The sequence below is a fragment of the Taeniopygia guttata genome, chromosome 1 (genome assembly GCF_048771995.1).
Source record: "Taeniopygia guttata chromosome 1, bTaeGut7.mat, whole genome shotgun sequence".
NCBI lineage: Eukaryota > Metazoa > Chordata > Aves > Passeriformes > Estrildidae > Taeniopygia > Taeniopygia guttata.
Window position 1 is genome coordinate 103,336,224 of NC_133024.1, and position 17,826 is coordinate 103,354,049.

The 17,826-nt window shown below is 35.9% G+C and overlaps 1 long non-coding RNA gene across 1 annotated transcript in view; it reads left to right on the forward strand.

Annotated features, from left to right (window-relative positions):
- Window positions 1-17,826, forward strand: part of LOC140680344 (uncharacterized) — a 33,706-nt gene that overhangs the window by 12,735 nt on the left and 3,145 nt on the right. The window lies entirely within an intron of this gene.

Here is a 17,826-nt window from a genome sequence, read left to right on the forward strand (position 1 = left end):
GCCTTTTATGTGAGCTGCAGAAATGCATAAAGCTCTACCTAGACACTGACAATGAGCCAGTCATGAACTGGGCCAAGAGCAGGCTGACAAATATTGGTGATTTTGTCGTGGATATCTGCTACTATTACATATGATCTGGATGTAATAGTAGATGAAGCCTTCTTCAGGCAAGTGGGATCATTCTTATTTTTTCCAGATCTGGTCCTCATGGGTAACATAAACCACCCTAATAACTGCTGGAGAGGCAACACAGGTTTGGGCACAGTAATTAAAACAACTTCCTAACAGAGATGATGAAGGAGTCAACAAGGAGAGGGCACTCTGATAGGATGGACTGATCAGAAACTGATCAGGGATGTGAGGGGCTGCAGCAGCCTTGACTGCAGGGAACATGAGATGGTGAAGTTCAGGGTACTCAGATGAGAAGGCTAAAAGCACAATCACATCTCTGGTCTCTATAAAAGCAGAGTTTAGTACTTTCAAGGACCTGCTTTAAAGAATCTAATGTAATACAATCCAGGGAAAAAAAACAAAATAAAAGCAGACTCCAGGAAAGCTGGTTGACTTTCAAGAGTCACAGGAGGCTTTCATGGATGAACCAGGATCTCCTGACTAGGCTCAAATGTTGAAAGTAGATAAAAGATGGAGGCAGCATTGAACAATCTAGAAAGAACATAGAGATACCCATATGTGGGGATGGTATTATGAAATCCAGAATCCACTTGAATTTACATCTGACAAGGGATGTAGAGAGAGACTTCTGTAGGCACAGTGCCAGCAAAGTCAAGAGCCTTTTCTCCCTTTTCCCTTCATTCTCACTTACCTCAACCCTCTTAAACATTATTGTTGCTCTCAACAGCAGGCTCTTTTTCTAATTTACTTTACTCCAACCACCACCATGCAAGATGCACAGTTCCTTAAATATCAGGTCTTTTCCTATTTGCCATCTTAGTTGTAGTTTTTTCTATACTTCTCATCTCTGCTTCTCATTCCTTTCGTAGTCCTGTCTTTTTCCCATGACTATCAAGCCACTTTCTAGAGGAAGTGATAGTCCACCACCTCCCAGACATATTCATAATTAAGGCAAATTAAGTTGCCAGGTTTTCTACAATATTTGTCTATGATTCATAAGTTGAGAATGGAGGTACAGAAGCAAAGCCTTTTAGATGCTTTACTTTTATTTCTGAAAGACTTCCTGCCCATGCCCTCCATTGCTCTTAGACAGCTTCTTTCTCTGCTTCATGCTTCCTGGTGCATGTCCATGTCCCATCCTGTCAGAGTATTTCCATTGTCCATTTGCCATTCATTGGACAGTAACCAAAGTCTTTCATCCTTCAATCATGTTTCTGTAAGTTTCCCTAAAAGCCTTTCAGATTGCTTAACATTTTTGTCTGTCTGCTTAATAATTAGAAAATCTTACGAATTCTTTAAATTCAGATGTGGCTTTCCTACTCATGCATTCATCTTAGCTATGATTCTACAAATCTTTTTTAGAATAAGTAGCTCATCACAGGTTCCTTTCATGAAGACTTAATCCTTACTTCAAATATTACGTTGCAATTGCTTTCCAGTCTTGCTAAAATGGAGAAAGTTAATGCTGGAAAGCTGCCAAGTCCATCAAAGTGAGGAAAGGGTGCTAAACAGTAATGAAGCTGTGAGCAGATGGCATGGCTGTGTGATTTCTGTAGAAAATATTTAGATTTTAATAAACATACAAATATTAGGAGAGAAAAAATTATTTCAATTCCGCTAATATTTTTATTTAAACATATTTTTCCTGGAAACATGGTAATATGAAAACCTGTAAAAACTGTCATTTAATGCCACTAACAAAAAAGAGTATCACTGCAGATGAAGTTGTTTTCCAAATCACATCATTGCATGCTTATTAGAATAATTTTATGGCATATAGACATCATTTACATATGAATTATGGTAGTATCCTATTATCTTTCTTGCTGAAACAACTCTTCTCACAAGAATTTTAGGTTTCTGGATTAAAGGGAACAAAAATATTTTGGATACTGAAAGATGAATGAATTTATTACAAATTTAATATAATTTAACTTGATGGTTGCAAAAAGCCCTTTATCTGTTGGATTACAGATGAACAGAAACTGCCCTTTAATTGGGCCAACCAGGTAGCAAACCCAGAAAATGTGATGGAAAATATGACTACTGTTTTCTGAAGAAGCTGGAATATAACACAACAAGAACCTCATTTTTATTAACTGTTATTGTTCTTTTTTGTATGAAATGTTTAAGAATTTAAAATATGTAGTATTTAAAAAAGTAGCTTCAAAAATGATGTGATGAAATCTGATCTGTGTTCTTTGTTTAAATAAATAATCTAGAATTGTGGAATTGTGTTATACAAGAGAGCACCAAGGCATAGAATTAGATAAAGATGAGAGTTGTTAAGTTTTTGAACAAGCAAATTAATTTATACTCTATGAATTTGTCATTCTTAGATTGCCTTGTTTTTTCAGTAAAAACACTGTCTTGCAGCCAAAATATTTGCTGTCAGAAAACAAACTAGATTTTAACATAAAACCCCCAAAATTCAATATTTTTGAAATATTTGCTGTAAATCTCCAAAGGACGCATTAAATATTTTGTCTACCCCTTTGGAAAAATGATTGTTACCCCTCCTGTTTCCCTTCCACCAACCAAAGCTGACATAAATTGCTTTATTACAGGTAAGAGTTTCAATGTTTAGCATTCTTTGATTCAGCATCGTCCTCTGGCTCAAACCAGAATAAAACCTTCTCCAAGACTTGTTTTTCAGACAAGATGTTATGTTAAGAATTTTTGTTGGTTTTAAATAACAAGGTTTAAAAAGACCAATTTTGTAATTTTGTCCTTTTACATAATCAGAGAGAATTATTGTTACTCAGGGGGAATTATTGTTGTTATCTATCCTTGGCTGGTATTGCTTTGCAGGGAAGTGAAACTTTAATTTAGTTTTTGGTTGTTTTGTGTGTTTTTCTTTTTAATATTACAGATTATTTTCTTTAACCACTTTCTTATAATTTTTGATGGAGCAAAATATCCTTACCTACTTCAGAACATCTGACATGAGATGAATTATTAATAATGGCAAACTACCTACCTTAGTAAGTTGTGCCTCCTGTGCTTTTGAAAGTAGGACTCTTCACACATCTAGAATAAATGTTTTCTAAATTTTCTTTATTTATCTATGAGAAAAAATGGTTAAATAAGACACTGAGTTTTGCGTACATCTGGGGGAAAAAATATGTATTTGAAAATCCCCAAACTTTGTTTTTCCTTATCAGAATGTATTTACCTATTAGGGTTTCTTTTGAGAAAATGTATGGCTAAAGCCTATGTAAAAGAATACCACATTTCAGAAGCACTGAAGACTATCAACACTTTTATTTTCATTCTAAAAACTAATTACAATACGAAAGTTAATTTTTAATTAGATGCAACTCATTTAATGATGATATAAAATTACTTCCCAGCTATAATAATGTAGTTAGATAAGGTATATTTTAATTAGTTCAGATATCTTAAAATGGAAGTAAGGGAAGGCATCGATTTGGACAAATGCACAGTTAGATGCATTTCAAGTAGGAGGACTGCAGATTATTCACATGGCCAAACACAAAGGTAAAAGCCTTTTCAGGGCTATTAATAACCAACTGAGGAACCTGGTTCTAAAAATCCTGAAGGAAGCATATGATAAGGAATCTATTACAGTAATTATAGTGGCATCAATTAAATCCTTACTCCATTAGAATAATTACTATACAGAAGATTTTGAACCGGAGCAAAGTATATGCTTATATCTGTATCACCTGTATTTTAAACTGAGCTTTCTCAATGGCAATGTAGGAATTTCAAAGCTTGCTCCCACTTTCTTTTTTAGTTTAACTCTCTGCAAGGAGATTGTTGCAATTTCAGATCAAGAAGTAAAATGCCAGAGATTTATAGCAGGCTGAGCAGTCTTCAGTGAGATTTGGAAGATTTTACAGGAATTATATTATTAGATACATATCCAAAGCCAGTAGGATTCTTTGTGATGAATTGCTTCAGTGTGACAGGACTATTAAGCCTGTAACTTGTTTATGCAATCTGAAGGGAACAAACACAAAAGCTTTTATGAAGCTGATGCAAAAGTGCTTGGTGACCAAACATAGTCAAGAATTTCACATCTTAGGACAAGCTGGTAATAGACATTCCTGGATAAGGCACATCAATAATTTAACTCTATAACTCAAATGAGCAATAAACAGTTTACTGAGATACATTTTCTGTGGTTAAGTCTGGTAGTCAGGCTGGACAGTACAGTTTTAATCTGCTCCATCATCTTTCTTGGTACTGAGGTCAGGCTGACAGACCTGTAATTCCTGTCCTTCTGATCCTTCTTGGAGCTGGGTGTTACATTTGCTAATTTCCAGTCAACAGGGATTTCCTCAGTTAACCAGAAGTACTGGTAAATGAATGATGGGAAGCAGCTTGACAAGCTCTTTTGCCAGCCCATGGTCTTGTGGGTGTCTGTTTGGCATAGCAGGTCACTAACCATTCCTCCTGCATGATTCACTCAGCTCCCCATCACTAACTTCCAGCTCTGAGGGATGCTGAGTACGACTGGTTTTGTTACTAAAGACTGAAGCAAAGGAGGCATAAAGTACTTCATGCCTTTCCTCATCCCTGACATTATGCTACCCTCTGCATCCAGCCAAGGATGGAGACTTTCCTTAACCCTCCTTTTGCTGTTAATCTATCTATAGAAAGTGATATCTAGTGGTGAATGATTTTGACATGTCCATGGTTTTCCTCTTCCCTACATCCCTAGTTTGCAGGGTTTTCCTTATAAAGCATCCTGCTCCCTGAGTGTGGTTTCTGCAGCTGAAGGACAATGCAGGGCTGCTGTCTTTCCTGGAATTCCTAAACCCTCTTCCTGCAGCCCCAAGACCCCTCTTACCAGGGGGAGGTGAGGGGACCAGGGAGCAGGGAGTATGCTGGGGCTGTGCTTCGCTGCAAGGGTGTGCCAGCATGAGAACCAGGGTGTGCCTCAGATAAAACAACATTTGGCAGCTTTTCGGTCTGCTTCTTCCCTTTCTTTCTTAATTTTTTAAGATTATTTGGTGCGAAGAGTAGCAACCTTTCCTCGTTTGCACACACAAGCTTTCCTAACTGATGGTAGGCAACGTAGAAAAAGATGAAAAAGGAAACAAGTTCTGCATCCAGCTTAGGTGTGTAGCATAACAACGATAATTACAGAGTCTTTATCTGTAGCCTGAGACTGTTGCTTGTATTGTCAGAAGAACTTGGATACTACATATCCTCATGAGAGTTTCTCCTAACTTTCGCCCCTGATCACTGCTTATCATTGTAGTTTATTTTGTACAGCTTTCAGTCACTGTGGGAAAGTGTATATATTTTTTTTTCTGGGAAAGTGAAGGAACTGGGTGCTATCTCAGAAAGGCTGTGGGGCTACGCACCAATCCAAAGCTCAAGATTTCCTCCCTTCTTCTCTAATTAACTGCAGTGTAACTAATGTAGAGGAGGAAAGAGCAGTCTTTCAGCAGCAAAATAGAAAAGACTTCTCTAAAGTAGAGTTTCAGGAAAGTCACAAGATAGTAATTAAGAAATTTTCATCCTCTGTCCTTTCAAATAAAAATTGAAGTTCCACAGAAATTAAGGCAAATGGTAGAAGCCATTCTTTCTGTTTATTTGTTTTCCTTTGCCATAAAAGTGCACAAGGATGGCTCTGGTTATGTCTCAGTTAAAAGTTGTCATTTGCACTGAAACATCTTGATTTGCCAAAGCAAAAATTCATCTGGTCTAGCTGGAAATCATCTGTTTCTGAGCAATCAAGGGTCTTCACAGGAGATGGGGACTGCTTGCCTCAGTCCTGCTAGCGGTGCATCCCTTTGGCTGTTTGGCATCTGCTGTGAAAGATAGTTCTGCAGTGATTCCCAGCTGACCCAAACTCAGTGTTCCATGGAAATCCAGAGTTCACTGGTGCAGAACATGCTAATCACATCCTGTGCAAAGATGAGTAGGGTTGTCCTTCCAGCTGGAAGGAGACACAGCCTAAATGACTAAACTGCTGTATTGAGGTGGCAAATAGCACAGAAAAATCTTCTCTGCCCACTAAAAAGTCATAGCAGTAAATCTATTGCAACAACATGACACTTTTTGTCAAGGTGTGTGGGACAAGAATTTTTATTCTCTGTAGTTTTATGTGTATTTTTATGCTATCTCATGCCTTGTGTCTTTCCAGCCAGTCCTCCTTGTCCTGCCCACATCAGTCAGGCAGAATTACACAAACCTATCTGACAGTTCACATCAAAGAGCAAACCTGCACATCAATCTTCACAATTCTCTCTGGCAACACAAGAAATATCAAAATACAACTCTTCACAGTTAACAATTTCCAAAATCAACACTCTTTGTCATTTTACAGGTAACATATTTAAAAGTTTTTAAAAGTAACTTATCTTTAATCCAGAGACTGTATATTTTTTCAAACACACTTTTTTCCATTTATAAGCACAAACATTTGTGTGGACATTTGTGTGTGTACACAGATAAGAAATGCTCTCTTTCCAGAAATGCTCTTGTCTCCAAGTCAATTTTAGAGATACAGCAAAGACATGGGATAAAAGCAGAGATTTTGAGATTTTTGCATCTAAAGATTGACAAAGGCAGCATGATGAAGAAATTAATTTTATAATATTCCTAAAATCTGGAACAGAATGCATTAACAAATTAAATTCAAGAGAGACATAATTTACTGTCTCAGTTCACAGTCAGATTAATGAAAGAATCATGCAAAGAGTGATAGGACTAAATAATTTCAAATTACTTCATTTATGTCAGTGGCAGATGCAAAAGTTTGCATCTAGAAGTTTTAATAGCTGTTGTTAGGGGTTAGTATTACAGAAATAAAAAAAAAAGTTTTCACCAAAATATATATATGTATTTATGGTTGCAAAGTACCTAAAGGGATTTGTTACTTGAATCTGGAAAGGAATTTGAAACTTCCATTAGGAGGGCTGATTTTGTGGGTTGGTGTTTTCCTTTTTTTAATTTATTTTTAGGGGAAAGGACTGAACTCTCAATTGTCATTGCAGAACCTCTCTCTCCAGCCTCAAAGTTACAATCTTACTTTCAAAATCTTCAAAATTCTCTCGCAGTTCACATGTTTCCAACTCTGTAACTTTTCTGCCTTTCTCCTTATATTATTTTCTATAATATCAAACACCAGATACTTATTTTTACATATGTGTCTTACAGCCTATCCTTCCTTTGGTTATATCTCTATATATCTACCTTATTATAAACAGATAAACTCACAAGATTTACTGTGGTTTGCACATAATGTTTTTAGGTATATATTTTTTTTACTTTCCTTGTCTTTACTCTTGTCTATTGACGATTTTTTTCTCATCAAAATCCATGCAGTTACTCCGTTCTTATTTTTCAAGTCTACAAGACTCCATCAATAATTTGCATTTTTCTAAAAAGCTTAGTATTTCTATTATTCTTTGACATGGGATTACAGCCTGATCTGTTTAAGGTAGACCCTGCCCATGGCAGAGGGATTGGAAAAAATGATCCCTAAGGTCTCTTCTAGCCCTATCTTTTTTATGGTTCTATGACTTTTATTAAAATTATATTGGGTTTTTGTTCCATAACCATGCTATTTTCAGCTACAATCTGTGCTCTGCTGCATTGTATCTGGCAAAAATATCTTCCTCATCTACATTTTCTCATTCAACATCTGTTTGTCATTCCTTTCTCAGATGGGTTAAGGTATTATATCTGGCTTGAGAGAATTCACATTGTAAGACTTTTCCAATTTCTATTTACATGACTGGGTTTCTTATTAAATCAAGGGGAAATTTCTTCCGATTTCACAAAAAACCCACTGAGCACTTTTAATTTTTTTTTTCAGTTAAGAACAGTATTTCTAAAGGACTTTAAGCAGAATTCATGATTACATTTCTCAAATTTGTTTTTCTATCAGGGTAGTTATTATAAGAAACCCATAAACTTCACTGTTATACATAATATACATTACATTTTAATATTTTTTTTCTTAATTGAAAAAATAAAACAGTTTAAACAGGGAACTACTTCAATTGCTTGTGCTTATATAAGGCACTGTTAGTGTGAAAGGTTCTCTCAGGTGCTTTCTTAGCAGTCAGAAGTTATTTCATGATAATTTTCTGATTTATGAAAGGAGGGTTTAAAGTTCTGGCAGGAAGACCATACTCAGAAGGATCTAGTCACCTAGAGACACTTCTGCTTTGGTCTGAATATCCATAAACTACCACTGAAACTCAGACATGAAACTACTCTTTAACAGTCCAAACCAATTAATTCAACAAAGTGGGACACTACAACTAGGAAATTATTAACTGTTTATTCTGCTTTCCATGCTAGTTAGTTTCAATAGTCAATCCATGTGAAGAAGTTGTTTGTTCATGGGAAGTAGCTGCTCTACCTTTCTACTTCCAACTCAGTTACTTTAAAAAATGTACTTTACTGCTAAGACTCCACACATCATTATTCATTTGCACAAGAGAGAAAGAATTTTTTGTGTGTTACAACTCCAATAAAAAGTAGTAAGTGGTAAACAACCAGCCTTACCTGCTTACCAAACACCCTTTATGTCTTTCTGCATGTCCAGCTTTGCAAAGTCACTCAGACAATTCCAACAGACTGGGAAGATGTTCAACTCAAAGTCTGAAATACCTGGTTGAAGAGGAAAATCGTCATTTGGCTTAGAATAAGTGTTGTCAATAATCTGCAAGAATGCAAACTGACTGTTTTTGCTTTTACTTTCTCCTTCCCTTCTTAATCCCTGACAGGGTGAGAGGAAAAATATGCTGATTGTAAGGAGCTAAAGCAAAATTCTTTAGAGTTATTCAGTTTACAGAAGACCGGTTCTCTTGACTTTAGGTGACCCCTCTAGGTCTGCTTCTTCCCATAGGCTTTTCCTGAGGGAAAACACAAACTCTTAAAAGAAGTTTGGTACAATTGGTAGCTATGTCAAGAAGAGTTCAGGCTTTAGAAAAAGCCAGCTTGTTGGCTGCCAAGTCTGATTACTATTGCTTTATTGGATGTGCGTATATCTGGAACAAAGAATACACATTTTTATTAATATGTTTAAAAAATTGAAATGACAGCTAAATCATTAAGTTATGTATTTCAACTTCAATCTTTTGTTTGGCAAGTACTCTTTTATATTAATGGCTATTATTCATTATACTTGCAAAAAATTATAAATATTCACTCTTGCTTGTTTTCTAACACTAATTGAAGATGCTTAACATAGACATAAACAGTCTGGTGTATGTTAAAGCTGATACACCAAAACCTGCTGATTCTCCTAAACCTTACTTTGCAATAAAGTAGCAGAGGGACTTTTTCAAAAAACAACAACAAAAAAACCTCAAAAACCCAACAAAAGATTTTTTTAAAAAACCTTTGAGTATTTTGTCATTGTTTTGTAGTATATTTTTTTTCTGAAAGCACTTAAAATTTCTAAGTTTCTAAAAAACTGTGTATTCTTAATATTCACATGAATATAATATACTTCTTAGCTTTTTCAACATAAAAATAATATTTTTTATATTTTCAATTGACTACTAAAATCTCTGTCATTAGAATTCTAGCTTTAATTTTTGTAACAATTTCTGAGATCACAAAAAATACTAAGTTTCATTTTGGGCTTTGATTTTTTATTTTGTTGGAGTTTTTTGTTTGTTTGTTTGTTCTTGATATGGGTTGGGCTTTATATATTGACCATCCATGTGAACTTAACCCACAAATGAGCACTCATTACAGTACCCTGCTTTAAGAAACAGGGTGGAAAATTTAGCAGGATTCTCACTGAAAGAACAAAATCCAAAACTGTTGTAATCCCGGATGTTGAGAATTTTAAGCTTTCTATGCTGAAAGGCACGGACCCACAAGAGAACACTGCATTTGACCTGAGGCTGTGGAGAAGACTTCCAAAATTGATTGCTAGCACGGGGAATATGGGTGTGTAGCTGCTTAGAAGTGTGTAATATCACTGGGTGGAAAACGTAGAGCTTAGGTTTTTAGAATATAGTAATGGATATGAAACAATATGGAGGGTTTAGGGTGTTGTCTCGAGTTCCTTCTTCCTTCTTCTTCTTCATGGGTTTGGGTGGTATCTTGCAATTGGACAGAAAAGTCTGCATTGCAGGCCTTGAGGAATCAATTATTGGGTTAAAAGGGAGAATGATCTGGGTGTCATTTCTTAATTTGGTTTCGTTTTAGTTCAGCCTTAAAATACCTTGAAACTGTACATCTGTGGCCATTTTTGTGCCTTTTTTCCTGCATGCAGAGTCTGGCGCAGACAGTGTGCTGAAGTTTTGATAAGGTAACAATAAACAGAAGCAGAAGACTGAAAAGGTCCAATATATCTCTTTTTCCTGACACAGAAATGCTCCAGGAGGGCTTCCCTCATCAAGAGAGACCCCAGGGAGCAGCCTAACATGAGGCCAGCGAAGCCATACCAGACAATATAAAAATATAAATATATCTGTGTGTATATATATATATATATATATATATATATATATATGTGTGTGTGTGTGTGTGAATTGTTCAGAAAACCTGGATGAAAAGTGGGTTGAAAGCCATATACATTTTAGTTTCATCGAGCTTAAGAATTCCTGTGTAAACCTAATATATTGCTATGCTGCTGGCTCAGCCTATCTGAGTGCCATAAATTCCACCTGAAGTTATTCTCCATGAGTATTGTTGCAGATTTGCACTCTGAGGCTGTGCAAGGCACTTGTTTGAATGAGGTGGTGGCCCCAGAGAGCACAGGGCATGTTCTCTATGGTACTGTATTTATACAGAGCTCACCAGGTTTTCCATTTGACTTTTTATTTTGAATAGATATAACTATGCTGGATTTAGAGCAGCAAGAAACTCCTGGGTTTGGTAATGAAAATACAAGTATAGATTTAATCTACCAACAGGTCAAAGCTCTGAGTCCACGCAAATGATTTATATTTTGGCCGTAATCACTGTCCTTTTCCAGCAGTCATGCAATATCCTCTGTCTAGAATGGAAACACTAAGAAATATCAATGTACTCCAGTGCTTGCACCCTCTCTAATAATGGTTCAGGAACAGGCTTAAATAAATTCATGGGTTAGACTGCTTGAGGGTTTCTAATTATCATTATCCATAACTTTTTTAGCCATAGTAAGGATGTTTTCCACTTTGTAAAACTATACTTTCTGTTTTTCTTCAGTGGTACTGCAAGACCATAGAGTGGTAAAGCACGGCTGAACTATTTTGTTGGATCTTGGAAAACCCTAACAGCCCAACCCAGGAATTAAAATTTGTTAGAAGTTTAAACAGACATCTCTCTTGCACTGTCTTCCAGCCACCAGAGGGGTATAAAGATTCTAACTACATTAAGAATTTTTTTTTTAGGAAAGAAAACCAGAAATATAACAAAACAATTAGGTAATGAGAAATTAAAGTAATTTTTATATGACAAAGCTCCTAATTTGCAGAAATCAAAAGAAAATAAAGATCACAATGAATTTTTTATAGTATGCAATGTGACTTACCTCTTAAAAAAAAAGAATTTTCTTGTATGAAAAATCTAGATTGCTTTGTATTATAGCTATGACAAAAGTTCATTTAAAATATATCAGAATAAGACATTTATGGAAGAAAAACATAGTCACTTGAAGCTCAACTCAGGGAACTTAGTAGCTGTGGGAGAAATTGAAACTCACCTTTCTCAAATAGTTTGGCATCTTATTATTTCTGAATGTGGAGAGCCTCCATTTTTTGGGGAAAATGCAGAAATGTAAAAAAATTATTGACTAAAAGTTTACCATTTTTTTTCCAAATCCCCTTACACAGCTCCTAAGTTTTGGACTGTCATGAAATTAGGATCTGAGTACTGCTTTGAAAATACTGAAAAGCTGTGATTCTTCATCTCTATGCATGCACCTTATCAGGCTTCCCAAATTTAAAATTACACTGTGTTACTATCATGGAAAACCCCAGGAAACACATGGAGAATGAGAAGCAGCACATCTTGCAAAAGAGATAAATTATACCATACAATGTATTTGGCTTTCATAACATACTCTTACATTCATGCCTGGGGGAGAAGGGCCATGGGGGGGAAGGCTTAGATCCACCTTCTAAAAACAGGAATACCAAACACAACCACTGTATTCACCCTGCACCAGTACCTGTTTCCTGGCCCACAGGCTGTTTCCAGGCAACTCACACATACTTACCTCTTTCCTGTTATTCATACACTGCAAACTTTCCAGTGTATTAACCTGCAATCTTTCATCTCTCTGTAAAACCTGCCTCACAGTCCTTGCATGCTTGCCACAGTCTTGAGTGCTTTCCCTAGCATACATGTGTCAAAAAATCATCCTTTTAAGATTTTAGTTAGGTTGTCTAGCTCATGCTTCTTTTAATTAGTTTATCACTTGCAATATTCGAGCACGCTTTCCTGCTGTATAGCTACTAGTCAAAAGGCTATCTTAATTATGTTAATCAGACTTTCCCAGCTAATACAATTAACTATAATTAGCTGATCCCTTTCCTCCTACACTTTGTTCCCCCAGGGGGATTAGAAGTTATTAAATAGATGAATACCCAATCCCTCTTGCATGACTATCCCCCAGAAGAGCCCCAGGGCCAAAAGGCAGGAGCTGCACTGCCCAAGCTCTTGCCTGACCCAGCCTGAATGAGCAGTAGAAGACCCTTGAAGAAGCATTGACTAAAAATGTGCCTTCCATTATAATCACTTACATGGAGGATGGAAGTCATGGCAAGGCATTCTGCATAATCATTAACACGTTTTAAATCTGCTGTGGATTTCCCTGCAGTACTGAGCTGGTGATTGTCATCAGCTCTGCTGCAGAAGCACATGCTGCAGAGGCACACACCGAGAAACTGCTGCACAGCTCTTTCTTTTCTTATTCTTACTGCAGACAAAGCTCCCCTTACAGGTATAGAGCTGATTGCCGACTGCCTGGCATGCACAGTAGTTCTGTACAGTTAGATGAGTCACAAAGCTGCATTTACAGTGAATGAGTTGCAGAGGAATCATGTCCCATCTGGCATTATTGTTCTGTCACTGTTTTGTCAGGAGTAACCATCACATTGCTAAAGGAATTCTCAGAGATCTCATATGAGATTTCTCTATAAGTACTGTCCCCGCCTGTTGCACAGGCACATTGCTCACCTCCTAGAGATTCCAAATGCTTTGTACAGGCTGATGATGCTGAAGGCACATGTAGGATCTACATAAAAAATATATTGAAGAGGTAATTTGGCTGCTCTGGATGACCTGAAAATCCATGATCCAACAACACAATAAAGCTTTTGAAAGCCTGGTATAATGGAATAGAGAAAAGAGGTGAGCATTTCTCAAAAGCATGCTTATCACCACAAAACAGAAGTACCTGCAACTTACTGAAAAATAGAAAAAGTAATGGAAATTACTATTAAAAAAGGGAAATATAAATGAGTAAAAGTAAAAAAAAATATGTAACAGGAGCAGTCCTCAATTAGCAGGGATAATGGTAGATGACAGAATAACCTATTTAAGCATAAACTCAGCCTTTTACTGACACCATTCCTCACTTCCTAGTTTTTATATGCTCAGTGTGCATACAAATGATCACAGTAGGTATAGTGACACAGTGCAAGATCTTAAAGTGTATATCTGCTTACATCATCCTGAGTCACATTCTTTGCATACTTTATAATTCCAATAATTTTTACCATTGTGACTGTAAATTCAGACTGCTGACAGTGAAATTGTAAATAGCCATGCTCCAGGGACAGAGAGCCTACTCATACATCTCAGCCTCAGGGAAGAATTTCAAATTGAAACCACAAACTGATTTGGATACCTACTGCCATCCTTCATTTGTGTATTTAATGACAGTAAAGTGATGCCTGTGACCTCTGTGGAAATGACAGTTCCAGGTTCAGAGTCTACATGTTCCAAGGCTTGTGTATTGCAAATATAAATGCTTATTTTCATGGACAGCTTTACAATATTGCAGGGGAAGGATTGAAGGAAAGTATGTAAAATGAAACTGCAGCAAGGAAAGAAAAGATCAGCAGATCTTACAGTGGTAGGGATGAGTTAAACACAGTTATACCTTGAGATTGTCTAGAGATTAATAAAGAGCCTAGAATATTTGCTGAATATATGTCTCTGTATATTTCTGTGTTGAATTCATGATCTTTTTTCTTGGCAAAATGGAAAGAAACTTTATATATGAAGGAAATAATTTTTTTGTTGATAAAACTGATACTTTAAGAATCTAATCCCAGAATCATTAATAGTCCAGACATATTTCTTATGTAAAAAGAAAGAACCTTCTCTATAAAAAAGTCTCAATGATACAGTTAAAATTGCTATATAAGCACTTAGTTTCTATTGCTTGGTGTAGTGCTTACCCTTCTCCTGGTTATTTAGGCTGTAATTTTGGTGGTTTCACTCTTGTGGTGGTGGCAGGGTATTTCAGGGGGTTGTTGTCACTTGGAGTCCTCCACTAGTAGGAACTTGATGATCATCATGCTAATTTCTTCATCCTCATGTTAGAGATCCATGTGTGGTCATATTTATGTGTTTATATTTATGTTAAGCTAACATTCTTTTACATCTTCCTCTTTATTTGCCTCTGTGTCCACATTATATTCATTATTCATTATATGCTACATTTTACATATGGATTTAAAGATGTTAATTGTTGCTTTTATAGTCTGTGTATAGATATATGTAAACCTTTATGTTTATACATCACTGTCTCTTTTTGCATTTATATACAGAAATTAATACTGTTTTCTAAATTGCATTTTTGCAGACTTGCAAGTGAATGCTTTTGGAAGATTAAGACAGTTTTACATTCACACTTTTTTGCATTGTTTCTGTGTGGCAAGCATATCCCAGAAAATAATTCCTTCCACTTTTGTCTGGGAAATTACCCTGTGTTCCAAATTCTTTAGATGTAAGTTATAATTGCTAGGGTTTCATTAGAATTGTCACAAGCAGATCTAATGGAATCCAAATTAGCATTAATGGATTTTATCTTATCACGTGCAATACACACTTCTGAATGAGGCTAAAAGTATTTTAATCTGATCTGCAAACTTAATTTATCCTGAAGAGCAGATTATGTTAATTTTAGCTTAGTGGGAAAACATACATACACAGATGAACTTTAGAAATAAATCTCCAATACAGATCTTAGATGTTTAATATCTATGTGAGAAATTAATCTCTTGCAAGGGACTGTGTAGTTTCAATGCAACTTACTGTTTCCATTCACAGCCATAAACACTGGGACACAATGAAAACAGAATTTGGCATTAAAGCATGGCCTTGTTATAGAGCAGGATGCACTGCAAGTGTCAAAGCCTTTGAGTGTCACCATGATTCATGATAAAGAGTAGAACAGTAACAAGATATGTCATAAATGGGATGCCAGTGAGATGGAAGTTACAGATTGGAAGCACAGCAGACACAGCAGGAAAAAAAGAAATACTACTGTGGGAGAAAAGTGAAAACAGCTTAATTTAAAAAAGTAAATCTGGGAGCAGGGGGAGTCAATATCAAATAGAATTGTGAGAGGAGCCTGGGAGAAATTACAATAGATGTGCCAGAACAGAAGGAGCGTATGGAGGAGGCACCTCTCCTCTAAGACAAGCTTACAGACATATCTTTTACCTTTCCATTTGTACCCTGTAAGGAAATAACTTTGCTCTCAGGTTTGTTTGCAGTGATTTGAACACTCCTAAACCTGATTTCAGATAAAAAGAGACATTTTAGCAAAGAGTACTTATTAAAATATCTAAAGCTAATCTGGATTCTTTGAATGGAAATACGTTATAAAACTATATTCATAGGAACATATTCTATATTCATTTCTAGAAGTAGTGAAGGCAGCAAATTGAAGGGGGGCAATGGCAACCAGCAATAGGCTGAGGAGCTGCTAGAAGCATCATAGTCAGCATCACAAAAGAATGTATTTGTCTATTATTGTCTTGCAGAAAGTTTCCCTGGTACCCAGGGTAGAACAGACTTCTCGAGTGCAGTGTGTCCTCTTGGTAGCTAACTTCATGTCCACCTCTGGATGACAAAAACTGAAAAAATCAATGTTGAATAAAAGTAAGTGGCAGAAAGCAAGAAGAGACAAACAACAAACAACAAAAAAAAAAAAAAAAAAACCCAACAAACCAATAAAAGCACAAACTAAAACAAAAAACCCCAAAGAAACCAGCAGAAAGATACAGTGTGTTGGGAGGAAGGGGTTAAAAGTGAAAGTTTTTGTGAGGAGAATGATAGGTTTGCTCAAGTGACCTTGCAGCTGGGAATGCCAAGGCTGGGAGAATAACACTATGGGAAACCATCTACTTTGCCTACTGCTCTTTATCCTTTGTTTTGAGAAGTAGAATTTCTGTGCAGAGATAACATAGGCTATAACATAGGGACCTGGAAACCCTCTCTCAGGTGTGCTTGACTTCCCTGTCTTGGGAGAGAGATCAAATCAGAGATCATAAATACAGAGAGGAAAATCAAAACCATGGGAAGGATTGCACATGTGCCAGGTCTTCTTGATACGTGAGGCTGGGAGTGGCCTGGGCACTTTTTGTCCCTTGCTGGCATTCACTGGAAAAATTAGACTATGATAGTAGTATGAATATTTATGGATATTGAGCATGAATATAGCAAGTATATGTTTATAGTTACAAGTACAGATATACATATATATATACATATATATAGATATTGATATAGATATACACAAGTATAGATATGCATATTCGTATATGTACATAAAAGAATATCCAAAAAAAATATATATAAATTAATTTTTATTAATCATTCTTACTCTTTCTCTCTTCTTTTGGATTCTAGATACATATCTTTTTATTTAGCTTGCTTTCTGCTATGTAGTTTGTAAATAAATTTTGTGAGATTTTATGACTGTGTTATTATAGTTATTATATTACAGTGTATTAGACCAGTTTTGTGTTTTCTCTCAGCTAAAAAAAAGTGGTGATCTCTACTCATATAAGTAGATATTTTTTTCATCTTCTGCTAATCTAAGAAATTCTCTTCTCCTACTCATTATAAGGACAGAGGGCAAGATTGTGTATTTTGAAATATCTTCCTGGTGGAAGCATTTGTAGCTGGAGATGAAATAGGGACTATTTACCCCTTAAAATTATCTCTCCATTTGCAGGAGATAGTGACTGCCTCTCATTCAACAGGTCACAGTTCAAACTTTTTCGAGTTGTGTCTCTAGTTTTGATTTGAGCAGGGAATAATTTTAACTGATCTTTTATTTATATTACCTAGCAACATTCTGCTTTCTCCTAACCACTAATAATGTTATCCCTTCTATTTTATTGTGGCAGCTGGCTACAGGCAAACAAATTAATTGCAAATTGAGCATGAATATATTACATACGGTCATTACTTTAATACATACTTCCATAATTAATAATGATAATCACCAAGAACAATTTTAAATCCCAAATAATGTATGGCAACCTCTTTACATTTGAACTCATAATGCAGTTTCTTTATAATTTCTCTTTGTAAATTCATCATCAAGCTGAAACTTTAGCATTCAGTTTCCTGAATAACAGGTTTTGACCATGCTCAGCTCTCTCTATTCTCTTTCCTCTTTTGCATCCATACACATGGAGTAGGATCCCATCAAAGACATATAAGAACACCATGTGAAAAAAACTTGCACATAGTTAAATTTATTAGAGGATGCAAAGTTACTTCTTG